The 22,066-nt window shown below is 43.8% G+C and overlaps 1 long non-coding RNA gene across 1 annotated transcript; it reads left to right on the plus strand.

The window, feature by feature from the left end:
• The first annotated feature begins 15,792 nt into the window (after window positions 1-15,792).
• On the plus strand, window positions 15,793-21,639 carry LOC132534733 (uncharacterized). Its single transcript, XR_009546442.1, has 3 exons — window positions 15,793-15,948; window positions 19,989-20,106; window positions 21,330-21,639. It is a non-coding gene; the product is annotated as an uncharacterized LOC132534733 (long non-coding RNA).
• The last annotated feature ends 427 nt before the right edge of the window (window positions 21,640-22,066 follow it).

Here is a 22,066-nt window from a genome sequence, read left to right on the forward strand (position 1 = left end):
AGAGCTGAGCAGTGCTCTGGTAAAATAATAATAATAATAATAATAATAATAATATAAAAGAAACACACTTCACTGTAGTCAGCTGTAGTCAGGAGGTGGCTCAGTGGTGGTGCTCTTGAGTGTGAAGCCTGAGTTTTGATCCCTGACACCTCATGTGACCAGGTGGTGCATTGTTCTCTCAAAGTTAAAAAAAAAAAGAATTAAACTTTTATTAAAATAAACATTAATATTATTTATAAAAATTTATTATCTTTATTTATTGGATAGAGACAGAAATTGAGAGGGAAGAGGGTAATAGAGAGGGAAACAGACAGAGAGATACCTGCAGCCCTGCGTCACCACTCGCAATGTTTTCTCACTGCTGATGGGGACCAGGGGCTCAAACCCAGCTCCTTGTGCACTCAACTAGATGTGCCACCACCCACCCCCCCCATTATTATTTTTATAGGATAGTTTTTGGTTCACAGAAAAATCGATAGGGAAATACAGATTTACATAAACCCCAGCCATATGCATAAGCAGAGTTCCCTCCACGAGGGAAACCCCCACCAGAGGGTACGTTTGTTACAACTGGTGAACCCGTATGGACACATCAACACCCAAAGTCCATATGGTAAACTGAGGTTTACTTTTTTTTTTTTTTTTCCTCCAGGGTTATTGCTGGGGCTTGGTGCCTGCACCATGAACCCACTGCTCCTAGAGGCTATTTTTTCCCCTTTTATTGGCCTTTTTAAAAAAATCATTGTTGTGGTTACTATTATTGTTACTGATGTCATTATTGTTGGATAGGACAGAGAGAAATGGAGTGAGGAGGGGAAGACAGAGAGGGAGAGAGAAAGATAGACACCTGCAGATCTGCTTCACTGCCTGTGAGGCAACTCCCCTGCAGGTGGGGAGCTGGGGGCTCGAACCAGGATCCTTAAACTGGTCCTTGCGCTTCGTGCCACGTGCACTTAACCCGCTGTGCTACCGCTCAACCCCCTACTTTCTCTTTTTAAAAATGCATTTGGGTGCTGGGTGGTGGCTCACTCGATTGAGAGCACACATTGCCATGCATAAAGACCCAGGTTTGAGCCCTTGCCCCCAACTTGCAGGGGAGACAAGAGTGGTGAAACAGATCTGCAAGTTTCTCTCCTTCTCCCTTTCTATCTCCCCCTTCCCTCTTCATTTCTCTCTGTCCTATCAAAGAAAAAAGAAAAGAGAAACCTAAAAATTGGATTTGATAATTTAATTTCAAATGACAGATCTGAGTAGGTCCTAATTCACATTTTTTTGAGTTCTCTAAGTTTAGGGGTCAAACTTAAAAATGGACAAATCTAGTGACCACACAAAATTAGTCTTTGTTTTTGTAGAGTGCAGGTCCTCATGCATGTGCCCAGGTTGATTGTTTTTGTTCCTTTTGTTTTAGATTTGTGGACAGAGAGAGGGGCTAGGAGAGAGAGAGAGAGAGAGAGAGGGACACCACGGTACAACTTCACCATCCATTTAGGCTTGAACCTAGAGCTTTGTGCACGGTAAGGGGTGTGTCCTATATGGCGAGCCCCTGCCATTTTCTCTTGGTGTTGTCTATTCTATATATTTCAACAAGAGTGTAGTAACATGGGGATGCATTGGATCGACCTTCCCGTGGTTCATCTCGTGAGTACCCATTCATTGGGGAAACTGACGATCCTTTCTAGCCGACTGAATCCACATGGATCCCAGTCACTTTCAAAGCCAGCAACAAGCAGCTCCTGACAGCTTTCAAGCTGTTGGTCCTGCTCTTCGAGTCCTCCAACTTAATGTTGAGGGGCTGTCCTTTGCCAAACGCGTTCTTATTGGCCAATTGGCGATACAGCATCAGGCAGATGTCCTCCAACTTAATGTTGAGGGGCTGTCCTTTGCCAAACGCGTTCTTATTGGTCAATTGGCGATACAGCATCAGGCAGATGTTATCTGCCTGCAAGAAACACATATAGAAGTCGATGAAGCTGCTCGATTCACCATCAGTGGATTCGATTTAATATGCTATAATCTCCATCCTAAACACGGCCGAGCCATCTACGCCAAATTGTGTCTTGCGGACGTTTACCATATGGCCTCTTCGACCTTCTACGACTCCATTACTATTGGAACTATCCAGCTCGTCTACATATATAAGCCTCCCAGTGCCTCATGGGATAATGAGGTCCTGCCTAGCCTGAATCACCCAGCCGTTTACGTTGGAGACTTTAATAGTCATCACCAAGACTGGGGATATTCCTCCACTCGTGCTGACGGCTCTATCTTAACCGACTGGGCTTCAGCGAATGACCTCTCCCTATTATACGATCCCAAACAGCCAGGCTCTTTTCACAGTGCTAGATGGAATAAAGACTCGTCACCCGACCTGTGCTGGATTAGCACAGTAAACGGCCAAGCCTTTCCCGCTACGAGACAAGTTCTCAAGATCTTCCCACACAGTCATCACTGCCCAGCTATCATCCACATTGGTCTCCAGCTCCCACTGATTCTGTGCTCGAAGAAACTAAGACGGAACTTTCGGAAAGCAAACTGGCGTCTGTTCAGTGATCTTACCAACAAATCTATTCCTGCAATTCCAATTAACTCTATCCCCTCTGAAGATTCCTACAGGTGCTTCCACCAAGCCATTTTCAAAGCAGCTTCCCAAGCCATTCCTCATGGGAGACGTGCTAACTATACGCCTTGTCTTGATGCTGAATGCGAGCAACTACTAAAGCAGTATGATGAGTCGGGCGACCCAGATGTGGCTGACCATCTCATTGCCTCCCTGGATGCAGCATGCTAAGCCCGCTGGCAACAACTCACGGAAAGTCTGAACTTCACCCACTCAAGTAGGAAGGCCTGGAAGCTTCTTCATAGTCTGGGTGCTGGTAGCCAACCCTCTCCCGTCTCCCATCCTCCCGTATCTCCAAACTCAGTGGCCAGTCACCTAACTCAAGTTGGACATGCTAAGATTGACCCAGTCTGGAAAAGAGAAATCTCCCACGAGTGGTCATACCACTTCCGGTTATCTTGTCCATCTCCAAAACTCTCTCCCTTTACACTGTCTGAACTGGAAGACGATTTGAAGAGAGTTAAACCGGGAACAGCTGCTGGCTATGATAACATCACCCCAGAACTCATTCTTAACCTGGGCCCCGCGGCAAAGAAGTGGCTCGCTTCATTCCTGTCCCACATCTTGGAATCTGAGTCTATGCCCAAAGTTTGGCGTCGTTCGAAGATAATAGTGGTTTTGAAACCAAAGAAAGACCCAACACTGGCTGCCAGCTATAGACCAATTTCTCTCCTTTCCGTGTGTTACAAACTCCTTGAGAGGCTGCTTCTGTCACGTATTTCTCATCTTACAGAGAAATTCCTATCACCCGCCCAAGCTGGTTTCCGCCCAGGAAGATCTACCTGCGAACAAGCCCTGGCCCTCTCAACTTACATTGAAAATGGATTCCAGAAGAATTTAAAGACGGGTGCTGTCTTTGTTGATCTCACAGCAGCCTATGACACGGTCTGGCACCGTGGTCTCCTAGTGAAGATCTCAAGATGCCTGCCTCCATGGGTGGCCAACACTATATCGTTTCTTCTCCAAAACAGAAGATTCCGGGTGCATCTGGGTGACAAGTCTAGCAGATGGAGACTTGTCTCAAGTGGCCTCCCCCAGGACTCTGTTCTGGCTCCTACGCTATTTAATATTTACATCAATGACCTCCCAGAAACTTCTTCAAGGAAGTTCATCTACTCCGATGACATCTGCTGTGCAACTCAGGCATCAAAGTTCGACATCCTTGAGGAAACACTCACAAAAGACATGTCTCTGATATCTGATTACTGTAAAAAATGGTGACTAATCCCTAGCACTGCAAAAACGGTATCATCTGTTTTCCATCTACACCATGCCTCGGCCTCGTGTGAGCTTAATGTGCAGCTTGGCGATACGAGAATCCTGCATGAAGCCCAGCCAGTCTATCTTGGCATTACTCTCGATCGCACTCTGTCATTTCACAAACATCTCATAAAAACTGCAGCAAAGGTGGGCGTGAGGAATAACATCATTGCAAGACTGGCCAGCTCCTCATGGGGCGCAAGCGCTTCCACACTACGATCATCATCTCTGGCATTATGCTATTCCACTGCAGAATACTGTGCCCCAGTATGGTTCCGTAGCCCCCATGTCCACTTGGTCGCTTCCAAATTATATTCCTCCATGAGGATAATTTCTGGAACCATCCGTTCCACCCTGGTTCCATGGCTGCCAGTTCTTAGCAACATCGCCCCACCAGATATTTGTCGGGATGCGGCATCATCTAAGTTCATTTCCCACGTCTACGCTTGACCGGACCTGCCAATATACACGGATATCTTCACCCACCCTGTCCAACGCTTGACGTCTCGTCACCCAATCTGGTTTCCTATGCCTACACTGAACTTCTCTGTTCCAGACTCTTGGAAACAGAGTTGGCAGTCAGCTGAGGTAAAGAACAAACACCTCATCACAGACCCCTGCAAGTGTCAACCCGGCTTTGACCTAGCACGTTATGATTAGGCCCTCCTCAATTGCTATCGAACAGGCCATGGCCAGTGCACCGCTATGTTCCACTGCTGGGGAGCCAGAGATGACCCGAACTGCCCCTACGGCTACAGACAGACTATGACCCACATAGTCAACGACTGCCACCTCTCCAGATTCAAAGGAGGTCTCGAAACTTTACATCAGGCTCAACCTGACGCTGTTGACTGGCTACGGAAGAAGGGCAAACGCTAGAAGAAGAAGAAGTAGTCACATGTATTCACCACTAGACTATCACAGTGTCCCCTCAAATCCTTTGTACTCCATCTCTTCTTCCCTCCCCCCTCTTTGTAGTTCTTTACTTACTTTTGTGTCATGTACCTCTTTTCCAGTCTGAAAAAGTCTTTGGATATCTTTCTTCAAATACGATTTTTAATGTCTAAAATATAAAAATCACAGAAAGCAAGTCACATACTGCCAGGCTAGCATGGGGGTGCCTCTTCTCGGGCACATACTCTCTGGGTTGGAGAGAACGTGACTGGAGCCATCCTGGGCTGCTACTCACTCATTGACTCAAGAGAGATAACTCAGGGACAGAGCTGGTGGTGGTGAGGTGATTCAATACTTTATTGATCAGAGAGCCAATGCTTTTAAGAGTCGGACCCAGAAGTGGCAAGTTGGAAACAGAAATGGCTTGACATGGTTTGGAAAGGGGTGGAGAAAGGCAAAAGGGGCTGGGAAAGGTAGGAACTTCCTTAGCAACTGTTGCAAGGGTTTTAACTGGTAGGATTAATAATACCCTGCAGGCAGGGAGGGTGTTGAGGGTAGAAAGAAGATAAATCAAAGGAATGGAATGGGTGGAGATCTTTCGGGCAAAACAACGATTATGTAGATAATAAGGGAGCAGGCCATAGTATCAGGAATGCAGGGTGCTTTGTAAGGCAGGGAGTCTGATAAAACGAGGTAAATCTTGGAGGGTTGTGTCCTCCTCGCTCAACTTCTCAGTAAACAGAGAGAGACTGACAGGATGGATGTCCCCTCAAATCAAGCCCTGCCAAGCTCAACCACATCCTCAAAATTTCCCAACAACATATGAAGTAAAATTATGAAAACACCTTAAAACAGAGTCATACTGGTGATAGGTTTGCTAAAATATGCTTAAATATCATTCAATGAGTAAAATGTAATAGTCATTGAAAGAAAGTCCCATGTTAAATGAAATCATGAAAACCTTTTATAACAAAGTCATTGTGGTGATATGTTTGCTCCTTTATTAGCACATCAAATTACTTGATCTGTATACCAGTATGTCTAACACCTCCTGTCTTTTTAAAGCAGTCATGGTGAGCATAAACGATAACTTGAACTATATGCAGTGACTGTAACGTGAGATGAAAACATTAGTGACAGTTACAGTTACACAGCTAATACGGCTGTGGCTGTGTCTATTTATATTTGGCTGGTACTCATAAGGGAAGGAAAAGCTAGATCCCAGAGAGAGGTTAATGAAAATCAAAATGTGACATTCCCCTACCCCTTGCTCAAATGGATATGCCCTCTACTGATTATGGAGCTGTCTCTCAGTTCTCCATTTCCCCAACAGCTCCAGCCTGTGATTCTGGGACTCCATGCCCTTCCCTGACAGCAGCCCCTATCACTAGAGTAGCTGTCAAGGAACTGGAAGCTTGGAAGAGAAGGAATGGTCTTCTGTTTCACTCTGTCAGCATCCTGCCAATGATAGAATTCCATTCTACTAGTGGTGGGTGATTCTAGGTGTTTGATACTTGGTTCTTAACAGTTCTTACACTCTCAAAACTGGTCTTCTGTCAGGGATGATGGGTGGTGCACTAGGTAAGCATATACATTATAGTGTGCAAGGGCCTGGGTTTGAGCCCCCTTCCTTACCTGCCAAGCAGAAGCTTCATAAGTGGTGAAGCAGGTCTGTAGGTGTCTATCTTTATCTTTCTCTCTCCCTCTCTATCTCCTCCTCCCCTTTCAATTTCTATCTGGTTTACCTAGTAAAACAGAGAAGGGAAAAAAAAGAGGTGGGGGGGAATGGCTATCAGGAGCAGCGTATTCGTTGTGCAGACATGGAGACCTAGCAATAACCCTGTTAATCCCAGTGATAACCCTCAGTAATCCTAACATCAGTTGGGAGTTATCTTCTTGCTAATCAAAATGAAGTACAGAAAGCTTGGTGGTTATGCATGTACAAACTATTGTACTTACTGTTGAATGTAAAGCATTAATTCCCCAATTAAAAAAAAGTATATAAAGTATTTTAAAAAATAGTAAAAAAAAATAAAAATAAGGAAGCTTGGTGGGCCCAAAGAGTAGAACTTGATTCTGTAAGGGATGAATCTGGGGCCTAGAAACTTGAGATCAAGGTGTTGGCAGGGTGGTGTTCCACTTGACAGGACATGGGAGAAAACTACCTTGTCTCTGCTGGCTTCCGGTGTCACCATCAACTGTTGGTGCTCCTGGTTTGTCGATATCATTTATTTATTCTTTTTTTTTCCTTTCCTTTATTGGAGGATTAATGTTTTACATTCAACAGTAAATACAATAGTTTGTACATGCGTAAGTCCACTTCTCCTTTTCTGCAAGGACTCTGCTGTATTAGATCAGGACCCAGCCTAATTATCTCATATTAACTTGATCACCTCTGCAAAGACCTCATTTCCAGATTGTTGTTAAAATTCAGCAGCTCCAGCTGGCCGGGCTAGCTTCACGGGCGGGTAACAGAGACGACCAGAGACATACGGCTGGGCAGGGAAGCTGTATTTCTTTATTCAGGAACAACGATTCATAAACTGAGACAAACTAATCACCAAACAGAACTCTGCTGCCTCTTTTCTCCGCGGCGGCCCCAGGCACTCTCTAACTCTGCAACTCTCCAACTCTTGAACTCTGGAACTCTGGAACCCTCTCGGGGTTCCTTGGGGCGGGGCCAAGCTGGCCCGCGAAATTAGCAGGACTGATCCAATTTTCTTGGCAGGGGAGAGCTAGAACAACCCAATGTAAAGCATACAACACCAGATAAAGTCATATTTAGAGATCCTGGAGGTTTCACCTCAGCACATCTCTTTCTGAGAAGACACAATTTGACCCAGAGCATCTGTCCTCAGAGATCTGGGTCACAGTTCCATGGAAAACCTTATTTAAATTTTTATTTTTCCCAATTGAAGATAATTTGTTTTTACAGTTTTAGGAGGGATTTGTCACCTGTAATTATTATTTCTGCTACCAGGTGCTTATCTTTTGCCTCTTAGCCTTTTAATACTTGACTAATAATTTCTTTTTAAATCTTTATTTATTTATTGGTTAGAAATAGCCAGAAATCAAGAAGTAAGGGGGTGATAGAGAGAGAGAGTGACAGAAAGACACCTGCAGTATTGCTTCACCACTTGCAAAGCTTTCACCCTGCAGGTGGGGACCTGGGATTCAAACCTGGGTCCTTGAGCATTGTAACGTGAGCTCAACAAGATATGCCACCACCTGGCTCCTGATTAATCATTTCTTTATGCAACATTCTGTCTTTATCTCTCTAATTGTTAAAAAGATTTTATTTATTTATTAATGAGAAAGATAGGAGAGAAAGAGCGAGAGAGAGAGCGAGAGAGAGAGAGAGAGAACCAGATATCACTCTGGTAGATGTGCTGCCAGGGATTGAAATCAGGACCTTGTGCTTGAGAGTCCAATGTTTTATCCACCGTGCCAACTCCCAGACCACGTATGCCACATTCTCTGTGTTCAAACACCTGGTTTGACTTCATTTCACTCTGTTCTATTCTTGGCTTCTGGTGGCCATTCTCAGGGCATATGTCACTGCAAGGTGGCACTTTGTTTGGGGCTCCTCTGACCAGCAGCTACTGTGGTTTCCACACCTGGTCCAGGAAGTGGTATTGCTTGGCCCCTGATCTCATAAACCTTTCATCAAAAAGACGTTTGTTTAAGGTCTTTTATGCGCTGTGTACAAAAGAGCAGAAGAAGTGCCCCTGGCCTGCCCTATAGTAAATGCTGTGTCATCCATTTGTCTGTCTCCCGTGTCTCCCCATGAGGCCAGAGCATGCTGGCTCTCCATTGTGCACCATCTCATGATAGAGTTGCTTGAAAAACTGCCAGCACCTCACTCTCAACCTTCCCTTAGGCTTCTGGACTCTGAGAAATGCACCAATGTGTTCATCATATTAGGTACAATGATGAAGAACTGAAAGAAGTCCAAGGATACATCCACAGAGAAATAATTAGGCAAATGACCTACCAGTGAGCATGCAATGTCACTATCAATTATAAAGACTCTGTAGCAACAGAAAAAAAAATGGCCAAAGACCTAGTTTTAAGTGATTAAAAACAATACATTAGATACTAGCACGATTTCAGCTACAGAAACAGGATATGCATCACTGAAATAAGTAGCAGTTTGAACAAATAAAAACCAAGGAGATAAAGAATAGGAAAGCTTCCAATGGAGGGGGTGGGAGACAGAACTCTGGTGGTGGGAATTGTGTGGAATTGTACCCTTCTTATCCTATGGTCTTGTTGATCATTATTAAATAAATAATAATAATAAAGCTAGTTTGGGTTGCCAATGTATGTGTAAACTAAATTATTGCGTTTGTGTTCTAGTAATTTATTTGTAAGATCATTTGTTAATACTGAATAAAAGATTAGGAAAATGTAATAAAATGCCTGATTCTGCTTTCCAATCTCTTTCATACACACCTTGTTTTCACCTGTGTTGGGAAATTGTGCAGATGTGGCTGAACATCGGCAGGGCCCACAAACCACTATATTTCCATATTATTTATAGATCTCCAACACGTTATCTCCTCAGGATAGTCCTTTCTTCTTCTAGCATTTGCCCTTCTTCCGCAGCCAGTCAACAGCGTCAGGTTGAGCCTGATGTAAAGTTTCGAGACCTCCTTTGAATCTGGAGAGGTGGCAGTCGTTGACTATGTGGGTCATAGTCTGTCTGTAGCCGCAGGGGCAGTTCGGGTCGTCTCTGGCTCCCCAGTGGTGGAACATAGCCGCGCACCTAATTCAGTTAAAACCATTGCAACAGTTGCTAATGACACTTCCACCTTCCCAACATGCCTTTTGCCTCTCTCCACCCCCTTTCCTAGCCAATCCGGTCCCAATTTGCCATTTCTGGAATTCTCCCATAAAAGCCTGTCCTATTTCCGCTTAAGCTCTCTTTGTTCTTTTCTCTTCCGCAACCCGACCTGGAGAAGGGCTGGTGGGCATAGTGGGAGGTGGCCATTTTGATAGCTCCATGTGGCCTGAACTACTGTGTGTGCTCACACCCAATTCTGGAGCACCCCTGTGACTAAAGATTTCTGTGAATAAAGATTTGCATTCCCGCTCCGCCACAAGTTCCTGGTCTCTTCTCTCTCCCCAGAGACGCAACCCGACAACCTGAGCCCAGGGGGACCCAGCCTTACCAGCAATACAGGGTGATTCCATTTTCTCCTGACAACATTCCCAGCTTGAAATTCTAGAAGTTTCCAAAAGCACTTGTCTATAGTGACAATATGAAATTTCAAGGCTTGAAGGAGAAATAGTAACAATGTCTCAGTCTGGAGAGTTGGGACCTAATCAGATTTCTAACCTGCTGATAATAGTTCCCTTGGAAACCCCCCCCTTCTTCCTAGGATTTGAGGCAATCTGGAAGAGAAAGCAATCCTGTTGTTAGATCAGTGCTCTTCTGTTGGTGCTAACACCTTATATGAATAAGCTTAGCGTTTCTTTTGTGTCAGCTACAGAAATTGCTGAGTCACACAGCTGGTTTGTCACAACTGCAACCATGAACATGAACGGTAGAGGATATGAGGTAAATATTGTGCAGAACACCTGCCCTGCTCATCTGGGGTTGCTCCAGGTCCTGATCCAGATACTCCACTAAGGACTTGGAATTGAATTGCTTGGAATTTGCTTGCTCCACTTAGTCTGCCTTCATCCTGGTTTTTTTTTTTTTTTTCTTTCAGTTTGGGACTTGATGCATTCTAGACTCTCTGTCTCTATATTATGTTGCTTTCTGTGTTGTAGCTGTGTCAAACCCTCTAGTTGGATGTACTGGAACCCTGACTAGCAATGCGGAGAGTCAAGCTGACTTGACTCTGGAGAACACAACATCTATTTACCTGGAAGCTAACTCCCAAACTCTTGACCTCTAACTCCTGGACTCCATGTGGAGTTTGATTCCGGAGTCCCCATGATTTCTGAAGGGTTTGTCTTAGCGTTTTGACTTACCTGTCTTGTCTTTTTGTTTAGGTCCATCTGCCTGACTCTGAATTTTGTATCTTGAGTTGTTTTCTTAATTTTTTTTTATTGTTTCTTAGCTTCAAATAATATAGTGGGGGGAACACAGCTGGCAGGGTTAAGACCACTGCCAGTCAACCTAACTACTTCTTTCTTCTGGGATCAGAATAGGACCCACATATAATGACAGCCGCTTGAGGTTCCCTTGGGTGAGACAAGTGGCTTACATATTAGTGAGTCTTACCAAGATTCTGGTCTTAAACTGGTGCAGGGATGTGAAGTTATTCAAGCACTTTGGGAGAAAGTACAAAATCTTGTTCCGTTGTAAAGGAAGTGCTAAAAATGCTTTGGACACTGTGCTCTCAGGCAGATGAACCCAGAGTGCCTTGGCCAGGGCACTGGGTTTGGGGTGAGGACCTGATTTCAGGGCCCGGTTCAGCCACATGCCATGTGTGTGACTTGGACCTTACATTTCCTCATCTCAGGCTGAAAATAACAATAACATCTGCTTAAAAGGTAGTTGCAAGACCACATGAGCTGCTGTGAAAATGTGAAAAAAAAAAGCAGTTGACTTAATTATCAGTGCCATGCACCTAATTATTGCACTAATTATAATGGAGCGTGAACTAGGGTTAAAAGGACAGAGATTTATTCCCTGACCTCCAAGATCTCATGCCCAAAAAGAAGATGATACACTCCAGGTGATGGAGCATCGAATAAAGCCTAGATTTGTAAGCGTGAGGTACTGAGTTCTATCCTTGGCACCCCATGTGCCTCAGAGATGTTCTGATTTTCCCTCCTTCTCTTTCTATTTTGTTTTAATAAATACCTTTAGAAAAAGATTTTCGGGTGGAGATGACTGAATAGTGGTTATACATAAAGACTCTCATGTCTGAGGCTCCCAGGTCCCAGGTTTAATCCCCTGCACTGCATCATCATAAACCAGAGCTGACCAGTGTTCTGGTAAGAAAAGAAGAGAGAGAGAATATTTTAAAGAAGACTGTGACTCAAAAACAAGAGAGATCCAGTATGTTCTGGGGTGTGAGGAGGTATGTGGTAGGGAAAGAGGGTTCATATTAAGGTGATCCATTAATAAAGGTCCTCTTTTTGGATGAACTGGCATCATGTGGAAGGAACGGCGCATGGGATAACAGTAGGGACTTTAAGAGCATCCTCTGTGCCCTGGGTCCCAAGCCAGATCTCCAGGCAGAAACTACAGGCCACAGGCAGCTCCCTAACCCTAACCCTAATTCCTGGTAAGAGCCTTACAGCCACATTCCAGGGCCCGGCCCGCGCATCTCCCGAGCAGCCATTACTTCCGGGAGCCGGGAGAGGGCGTCACGTAGCCAGGGGTGAGTGGGGTGGGGTGGGCTAAGTGTGGGTGCCGGGGTCAGATCCTGCCGGCTGGAAGAATCCCGAGGGGAGGGCGCTAGCGGGGCGGAGGTCCCAGCAGACCGCAGGGTGGGGAGAAGCTCCCCAGGCAGCCCCCCAGGAAGGGCTACGGAGGGAGGCTTGAGAAGCTGCAGAGTCGGTTCTGGCGTCTAAGAATCTCAGTGGAAGTGGCCCCTCTGCCTTATCTCACTGATTTCTGGTGTCCTCAGCTCCTTTCAACGAGCTGGACTAGACTTCTCCCCTGGAAGTGACTTGAAATTCCATGAAAAAAAAAAAAAAAACACAGTCAAGAACTTGTTAATGACTCAATAAATAGGAGCTGCTACCGCCGTGCTAGTGGGCAGCCCTGCTGCGTCATCTTTCTCTGGTTTAGTCAGGCCCGCCCAGTCTACAGCCCGCAGAACCCAGACTGTCCCCTGCTCTCTACCGCCACCATCTGGGTGGGGACTGCAATGTCATCCCCAGCATCCGAGCGGGAAGTGCTTTCAGGCCAAAGTTCCTGCATCCTCCTTCTCTCTTCCCAAGCTCCCAACAGCCATCAAAGAACTGGGCTTCTGCTGGTGGCCTGGACAACACTCCAGTCCCCAGAGGACCGCGGGCTCTCAGTGGGTCTGAACTCAAGCAACTCTTCTGGTCCCCACTGTCTGCCTTACAGTGGTTCCCCAGGCTACAACTCTATCAGGACTTGGTGCAGAGCAATTTGCTGCTGTTGTTTTCACCCATTTGACACTTGGTGGGGTTGGCCAGCAAAGCCAGACACTCTACAAAGAGAGCGAGGGAACATCTCTGCAAGACAAAGAATTATCTCCGGGGCCTTTCAGATGCTCTAGTGATAGACATATAAGAGAAAGGCCATTTGTTATTTATCTTCAGTGATGGACTGAAGCCCATTTTATGTATAAGCAGGTAGCTGAAGCCCTGGGTTCACACTAACTCCTGTGCCCTGCTCTGGTCTCTCTCATTCAACAAATGGATTTCTTTTTTTAAATGTAATGATTAGGCAAAAAGACTTTCATGCCTGAGGCTCCAAATTCCTAGGCTCAGTCCCCACACCCCCACAACCATAAGCCAGAGCTAAAAACTGTTATGACCTCTGTCTCTTTCATTAAAATAAAACAAATAAAAATTAGTTTTTAAAATTGAGTAAAGCTCTGGAAAATCAGCTTACTTTTACTACCTACCTTCATACAAAAGTATTTCAAGTGCTTTTTCTTAACAAAATCACACAGGACAGAAACGAGACAGAAAATGTCCCGTTTTTGGGGGTCGGGCGGTGGCGCAGTGGGTTAAGTGCGTGTGGCGCAAAGCACAAGGACCGGCATAAGGATCCCGGTTCGAGCCCCGGCTCCCCACCCGCAGGGGGGTCGCTTCACAGGCGGTGAAGCAGGTCTGCAGGTGTCTATCTTTCTCTCCCCCTCTCTGTCTTCCCCTCCCCTCTCCATTTCTCTCTGTCCTATCCAACAACAAACGACATCAACAATGGCAATAATGATAGCCACAGCGAGGCTACAACAACAAGGGCAACAAAGGGGGGAAAAATGGCCTCTAGGAGCGGTGGATTCATGGTGCAGGCACCGAGTCCAGCAATAACCCTGGAGGAAAGAAAAAAAATTATAAAAAAAAAAGAAAATGTCCCGTTTTCATAATTTTTCAAAAAGTGTGTGACTCAGTGGTAATATTCAATGGTATGCTACAGTCATTTATTTTCACACTTTTCATTCCTGCAAATAGGACCGCTCCTATCCCTTAATCAGTAAGCCTCACCCCTAACCTCTTCTTCTTCTAGCGTTTGCCCTTCTTCCATAGCCAGTCAACAGCGTCAGGTTGAAAGCTGTCAGGAGCTGCTTGTTGCTGGCTTTGAAAGTGACTGGGATCCATGTGGATTCAGTCGGCTAGGAAGGATCGTCAGTTTCCCCAATGAATGGGTACTCATGGGATGCACCAGGAGAAGGTCGATCCAATGCATCCCACCCCTAACCTCTAAGCTACTTTTTGTCTCTGGATTTGTCTATTGTAGGTACTGCATATAAGTGGAATCTAATAAGATTAATCTTTTGTTTCATTAAAAAATTATCAAGGGCTGGGGAGACAGCTTAATGGTTAATATAAAAGACTTTCATGCCTGAGGCTCTAAAGCCTCAAGCTTAAGCCTGAGACCACTATACACCAGTCTGAGCACTGCTCTTGCCTCTCTCTCTCTCTATTGCTTTTTTTTTTTTTAACTTGGACATCATATTAATGACCTAGAGGTCCTTCCTGGGTCTCTATTGCTTTCATTAAAAATAAATTAAAAAAACAGCAAAAAAAGGGAGTTGGCCGGTAACACAGTTGGCTAAGGGCACGTGGCGCAAAGCACAGGGACCGGCATGATGATCACCATTTGAGCCCCAGCTCCCCACCTGCAGGGGAGTCGCTTCACAGGCGGGGGAAGTAGGTCTGCAGGTGTCTGTCTTTCTCCCCCCCCCTCTGTTTTCCTGTTTTCCCCTCCTCTCTCCATTTCTCTCTGTCTTATCTAACAACAAGGACATCAATAACAACAACAATAATAACTACACCAATAAAAAAAAACAAGGGCAACAAAAAGGAAATAAATAAATAAATATTTTTAAAAAGCAATAAAAAAGTAAAAAAAAAATTACCAAGTATTGTTAACCATAGTGGAAAGTTGTGTTTACTAGCTTAAGCATGGTGTTTCAGTCATCAATAAGATGTATGTATATCTGGGGGCTGGGTGGTAGCATGCATGGTTGAGTGCCCTTGTTACAATGCACAAGGACCTGAGTTCAAGCCCCTGGTCCCCATCTGTTGGGTGTAGAGAGGAAGTTTTGGGAGTGGTGAAGCAGTGCTACAGATGTCTCTTTTTCTCTCTCTATCTCTCCTTCTCTAAATGTCGCTGTCTCTAATCAATAAATAAAATATTAAAAAGATATATCTGTGTCCATCTTACATTTATAACATTCAACATAAACGTTAGTAATTACCACTTTATTTTAATATATATTTCAGTTTTTCATCTATATATATATATTTGAATAGAGATAGTGAGACATCAGGAAGGGAGAGGGAGAAAGAAAGGCCTGGTGAGAGACACCTGCAGCCTTGCTTCACTACTCATGCAGCTTCCCCCATTGCAGATGGGGACTGTGGGCTTGAACCTGGGTCCTTGTGAATGGTAACGTGTGAACTCAACCAAGTCCATCATGGCCTGGGCCCATTGTCACTTATATTTTCTAATGAAATTATATCCATTCACATATGATACGCATGTTCTTTTATTATTATATCTTGTATTCCTGTTCTTTTATTATTATATCTTGTACTTCCTAGTTAAAGGATTATTTTTAAAACCGCCTATCAGTAACTGAAGTAAGATGTGCATTGATTTTAGGTCAGTAAAGGGATTGTAACAAGTATTTGTTATAAAAAGGAGCATTGGATCTATCCAGTGCCTTCTATCATCACTGAAAAATGACCAGCCAGGAGGGAACATGTCCCTGGAATTGTGCCTGTGTTTACAGCCTTGTACAGATAGCTACTTCCCTATCTCCCCACCCCCTCCTAGTCCTTAAACCACTGAAACTTTTCCTCTTTGTTCATCATTATCTGATTTTGGCCAGTGTAGTAGGTTGTAGTGCTTGCTGTTCTACTCAGTGTTGGTCATTGCAATTACTACTCTTTCTAGTTTTAATGATGAATGTGACATCCTAAATAAAAGTGAGATTGGAGACCAGATGGTGGCTTACCTTCTAGAACAGAGGACCTCAGACCAAAGCTCTGGAACCCACCTGTAGGAGGTAACTTCTGTGCTGCCTGCATCTTCCCCTCTGTATCTCTTTTCCTTCTATCTCTCTCTGCCTCTCATCCTCTATAACAAATGACTTCTGGGAACAGTAGAGTTGTGTAGGCACTAAGTTCCAGGGATAACCTTGGTGGCAAAAATAAATAAAATGAGCTTATTTGGGGGTAGTCATCTGCATGGAAGCCATATGGAAGCATTCAGTGAAATGAATTCTTCTAGCACAAGCCCTAAGAGTCTCATGAGTGCAGATTTGGAGTTACCTTATATTTAATTATTTTCTTATTTTATACCGACCTCCATGTAGATTTTAGGATCACTGAAATATAAAGATATCTTCTAAATTAAAGGCAAGGATTTTTAAAAAATATTTATTTATTTTCCTTTTTGTTGCCCTTGTTTTTTAAAAAAATTTTTTTAAATTATCTTTATTTATTGGATAGAGACAGCCAGAAATCAAGAGGGAAGGGGGTGATAGAGAGGGAAAGAGACCGAGAGACACCTGCAGCCCTGCTTCACCACTCATGAAGCTTTCCCCCTGTAGGTGGCCGCTGGGGGCTTGAACCCTGGGTCCTTGTGCATTGTAATATGTGTGCTCAACCAGGTGCGCCACAACCTGGGCCCTGCCTTTGTTTTTTTTTTTATTGTTGTTGTAGTTATTACTGTTGTTGTTATTGATGTCATCATTGTTAGATAGGACAGAGAGAATTGAAGAGAGGAGGAGAAGACAGAGAGGGGGAGAGAAAGATAGACACCTGCAGACCTGCTTCACCGCTTGTGAAGCGACTCCCCTGCAGGTGGGGAGCTGGGGGCTCGAACCAGGATCCTCATGTCTGTTGTATGCTTTACATTGGGTTCTAGTTCTCCCCCGCCAAGAGAATTGGATCAGTCCTGTTAATTTCACAGGCCCGCTTGGCCCCGCCCCTAGGGACCCCACCAAAGTTCCAGAGTTTCAGAGTTGGAGAGTTCCAGGGTTCCTGAGTTCCAGAGTGAGAGAGAGTGCTTGCGCCGCCGCAAAGAGACAGCAGAGTTCTGTTTGGTGATTAGTTTGCCTTAGTTTATGAATCGTTGCTCCTGAATAAAGAAATACAGCTTCCCTGCCCAGCCGTTGTCTCTGCGTCTCTGTTACCCGCCCGTGAAGCTAGCCGGGCCAGCTAGAGCCTTCCGAATTTTAACAACAAATGGCGCCCAACGTGGGGCACGAACCCACGACCCTGAGATTAAACAACAATGTCAGTCCTTGTGCTTCGTGCTATGTGCGCTTAACCCGCTGCACTACTGCTCAACTCCTGAAAGGCAAAGAATGTTAGAGACACTGCTTCCTAAGCCTCTTCTTAAAAAGTATTTTTATGGGGAAGTCGGCCTGTAGCACAGCAGGTTAAGCGCACGTGGTGCAAAGCACAGGGACCGACCTAAGGATCCCAGTTAGAGCCCCCAGCTCCCCACCTGCAGGGGAGTCGCTTCACAGGCGGTGAAGCAGCTCTGCAGGTATCTAACTTTGTCTCCCCCTCTCTCTCTCCCCTCCTCTCTCCATTTCTCTCTGTCCTACCCAACAATGGTGACATCAACAATAATAACTACAACAATAAAAAAACAACAAGGGGAACAAGTAAATAAAATTTTTTCAAAAGTATTTTTATTTACTTATTATTGGATAGAGACAGAGAGAAATTGAGAGGGGAGGAAAGAGAGGGAGGGAAAGAGAGAGACACCTACAGCTCTGCTTCATCACTTATGAAGCTTTCTCCTCACAGGTGGGGACCTGGAGCTTGAACCTGGGTCCTTGTGCAGTGTGATTTGTGTGCTTAACCTGATGTGCCACCACCTGGCCCCCTTCCTAAGTCTTGTTATTATTAATACTTCTTTATGTCAGTCCCAGAATCTTTCTGGAGACTGTCTAATAGCATAAGATTTTAAGTGAGCTCAAATTTGATTGCTAAAATAAATATTTATATGTAATTATATATGATATATATAGTATGTCATAATATTGTGAATGGAATGAACACCACTAAATTAAACACTTAAAACAATAGATTCCCTGTTATATTTTTTTAACCATAGTAAAAAGTCTTGCAAAAGGAAACACTTTGTTTATACACAAAACTAATTCAATCTTAGCTCAGATAAATAATAATGACTGTACATGTATAATATATATAGTCATCAAGTTTGTCTGCTGTTGCCTTGGGAGTGATGAGAACGTATTATGTCACCTAGATAATAGAGGTTCAACATTTTTTTCATTCCATGATTAACTCAAATGCTTTCTAGTTCTGTGCTTTGGAGATTACGCCATTCAGATGAATAAGGTGCTTACCTCCAGGAATTCTGTCTTCCATGAAGACTGACTAGTCAACAAAAGATGGCAATACAGTGTGATTCCTATTTTTCCACTAGTTCTGCAGACAGTGGAGGGAGAGACCAGTGGTCACACTGACTTACAAAAGGAAGTTGGAAGATTCCTTAAGAGTAAGGAGCACAAAATAGTTCTCTCTCTCTGTCTCTGTGTGTCTCTCATTCTCTCTCTCTCTGTCATTATCCCCCCCCACACACACAAACCTATCTATCTCCTCAAGATATTCTTTAAACAAATGAACAGCTATAACCCCCATGAAGGGGTTACCCCTGTAAGGGGTCTTTTTAGTAAAGATCAATAGCTTCAAAATTTACAACAAAAGAAATAAATAAATAAAGGGAAACAGGCTGTGGTACACTTGGTTGAGTACACATATTACAATGTGCACAGAACCAAGTTTAATCTCTTAGTCCCCAAGTTCAGAGGGGAAGTTTTATTAGTGGTGAAGCAGTGCTACTGGTATCTCTTTATCTCTTGCTCTCTATCTTTCCTTCTCTCTCAATTTATCTCTCTCCCATTAAGTAAAGAATAAACAAACAAACAAATAAATAAATACAATTTAAAAAGGAATCTTGAAAGAATATTGAACAGTTTTGAAATATCTTAGTCTGAGACTCCTGGTTCAGTCCCCTAGTACTGCCCACACCAGAGTGGTACTCTGGTTTCTCTCTAAGGGAACTTCCTTTTAAAAAAATATTTACTTATTCCCTTTTGTTGCCCTTGTTTTTATTGTTGTAGTTCTTATTTTTGTTGTTATTGATGTCATTGTTGGATAAGACAGAGAGAAATGGAGAGAGGAGGGGGAGAGAAAGACACCTGCAGACCTGCTTCACCGCCTGTGAAGCGACTCCCCTGCAGGTGGGGAGCTGGGGGCTAAACTGGGATCTTTACACCAGTCCTTGCACTTTGCGCCACCTGTGCTTAACCCTCTGAGCTGCCGCCCGACTTCCTCTAAGAAAACTTTCTATATCTAAATAGGTAAAAGCAAATATTTATTTTAAAAAGAGTATGTTGGAGGCTGGGTGGAGGCACACCTACCTGTTGAGCACTGCTCTTCCTTTCTTCACCTGCTTGAGGGAAGCTTCACTAGTGATAAAGCAGACACTTCAAGTCTCTCTCTCTCTCTCTCTGTCTCTCTTTCTCTTTATCTCCCTCCTCCCCTCTGATCCTATCAGATATAACTGAGAGACAAAAAAAAAAGGTTGCTGGGAGTGGTAGATTCATAGTGCAGGTACTGAGTCCCAGCAATAACCCTGGTGGCAATCAAGAAAGAGTCTGTGTTATATTTATTTAGTTTTAGTTTTCTTCAGTTATTCCAAGTTTCATTAAAAATCCTATTATTTATGGTTCTAAAGATTTATTTAGTCATTCTATTGGGGTAGTCCTGCTGCTGACAGAGTTTTCTATATTGCTGCATCTGAAAATGTCTTGATTTCCACTGAAGATAATTTTTCTGGATATAAATTTGGTTTGGCAGTACTTGAAAAAACATTTGAACATGTCTATATTACAGACTTAACTTGCTATTCTCTCACTAGTATCTTAATTTGGATTTTTAGGTCATCTGTTTTATACCTTTCTCCTTAGGCAGCGTGGGGACTTTCTAAGTTTCTAATGTTGCTATAGCTGTGAACTATAAAGTTTAATATGTCACATTTTTCAATTAAAATATTTCTTAGTTGTTGTTTAGGTTTGGGGCCGCCAGCAGGCTGGGCTAGCTTCGCAGCGGTAGACAGAGACGACCGGAGACACACGGCTGGGTTGAGAAGCTGCAATTTAATCTTTATTCACGAACGGGTAAATCACCACACCATGTGCTTCCCCATCATTCTCCCTCCACTGCTCCTGCTGGGACTCTGGACATCCTTAGCATAGGGGGCGGGGAGAAAGTGGGGGCCCGAAACTAGCAAGGGCCAAATAAATTCTCTCAGAGGTGGGGGGAAGACGAGCAAACCAATATGAAACATACCAACAATTCCCCCTTCTGTTTTTAACTAAATGACCACAGTATCAGGGCTGTGGGGTGAACAGAAACCTATATCATACAGGCATTTTCAAAAAAGAAACTGGCACAACATGGAGAAACATGTAAGCGAGTAACAAGAACCAGTGTGCTGCCAAGGGAAGGCCTGAGGGGGCCATTTTTTGCCTCTGTGGGCAAAACTTTATCAGCTTAAAAAAAACATTTCCTGCCTCTGGGGGGCGTTACTTGCCTCGACGGGCAAGTAATTCCTCAGCATCACTTAGTTAAAAGAAAAACTAACTTCCAGAAAAGTGCATATAAGAATGAATTCTGCTGGAGTAGGGCACCAAAGTAAAAACCCTGGGGTTTTAATACATAGGCTGAGTCTGATATGCTGACTCTCTCAAAAGCCTAGACCAGGGAGAACAGAAGCAACCAGTGGCAGAGCTATATACAAGATGCTGGGTATTATACAGCAAATCCTAACAAAGGGACTTTTCAAAGTTAACCCAATTACCAAATATTGTGATGATAACAATAACTATCCATTGTCTTCTTGAACCCTAAGACAGCAGGAACCTCACATTTCCACTATAGAGCCTATATTTCCCCCAGTCCTGGAACCTTAGGGTGGGGCGCACTTTCCTGCATGCTTCTCTCAATTCATATCAAATAATATTGCATCTGCCAATCACAACCTAATCAATGCAACCTCAGCATGCTTCACTTTAGACTGCGGTCAGAGACTTCAGGTGTGGAATAACAACCCTTCAGCTTCATCACTAGGGTGAGATCTTTCCTTTTATAGTATTCTCTAATTCCATTCCATGTGGTTCACTTCCTAACAAAGTCCCCAAACCTAGATATAGATCAGGTCCCGTGAGATAGAGCATATGTTCACACGTATCCATAAACTAGGGCAAAATATATACCTGAAAGCAGAAGTACACAATAGTCTGCAGTGAGTACCCCACAACACTTCATCTGCACTATTCTAACCTTCAGGTCCATGATTGTTCAACAATTTGTTTGGTTTTGTATGTTAACTCTCTTTCAGCCACCAGGTTCCAGACAAAAGCATGATGCCGACCAGACTTCCTTGGACAGATGACCCCACCAGTGTGTCCTGGAGCTCTGCTTCCCCAGAGCCCCACCCTACTAGGGAAAGAGAGAGGTAGACTGGGAGTATGGATCAACTAGTCAACGCTCATGTTCAGTGGGGAAGCAATTACAGAAGTCAGGCCTTCCACCTTCTGCATCCCACAATCCATACTCTTAGAAGGATAAAAAATATGAGAGCTATCAGGGGAGGGGATGGAATACAGAGATCTGGTGGTGGGAATTGTGTGGAGTTGTACCCCTTTTGTCCTATGGTTTGTTAATGTCTCCTTTTTTAAATACATAAAAAATTTTTTCAAAGAATGAATTCTGATGTATGGCCTTATAATCTACTGTCTGTCTATGTTTTCCATATAGGTGAGATCAAATAGTATTTGTCCCTTTGGAACTACTGTCTCTCTCCCTATCTCTCCTTTCTCTCTTGATTTCTGACTATCTCTATCCAATAATAATAATAATAATAATAAAACCCCTTACTTTTGGTATATTGCACCAAAGTAAAAGACTCTGGTGTGGGTGATAGGGAGAGTACAGGTCCTGGAAAAGGATGACAGAGGACCTAGTGGGGTTGTATTGCTATGTGGAAAACTGAGAAATGTTATGCATTTATAGACTATTGTATTTATTGATGAGTATAAGAAAAAATAATAATAAAAAAGAAAATGTTGTGTTTAT

Source organism: Erinaceus europaeus, chromosome 19 (genome assembly GCF_950295315.1).
Source record: "Erinaceus europaeus chromosome 19, mEriEur2.1, whole genome shotgun sequence".
Taxonomy (NCBI): domain Eukaryota; kingdom Metazoa; phylum Chordata; class Mammalia; order Eulipotyphla; family Erinaceidae; genus Erinaceus; species Erinaceus europaeus.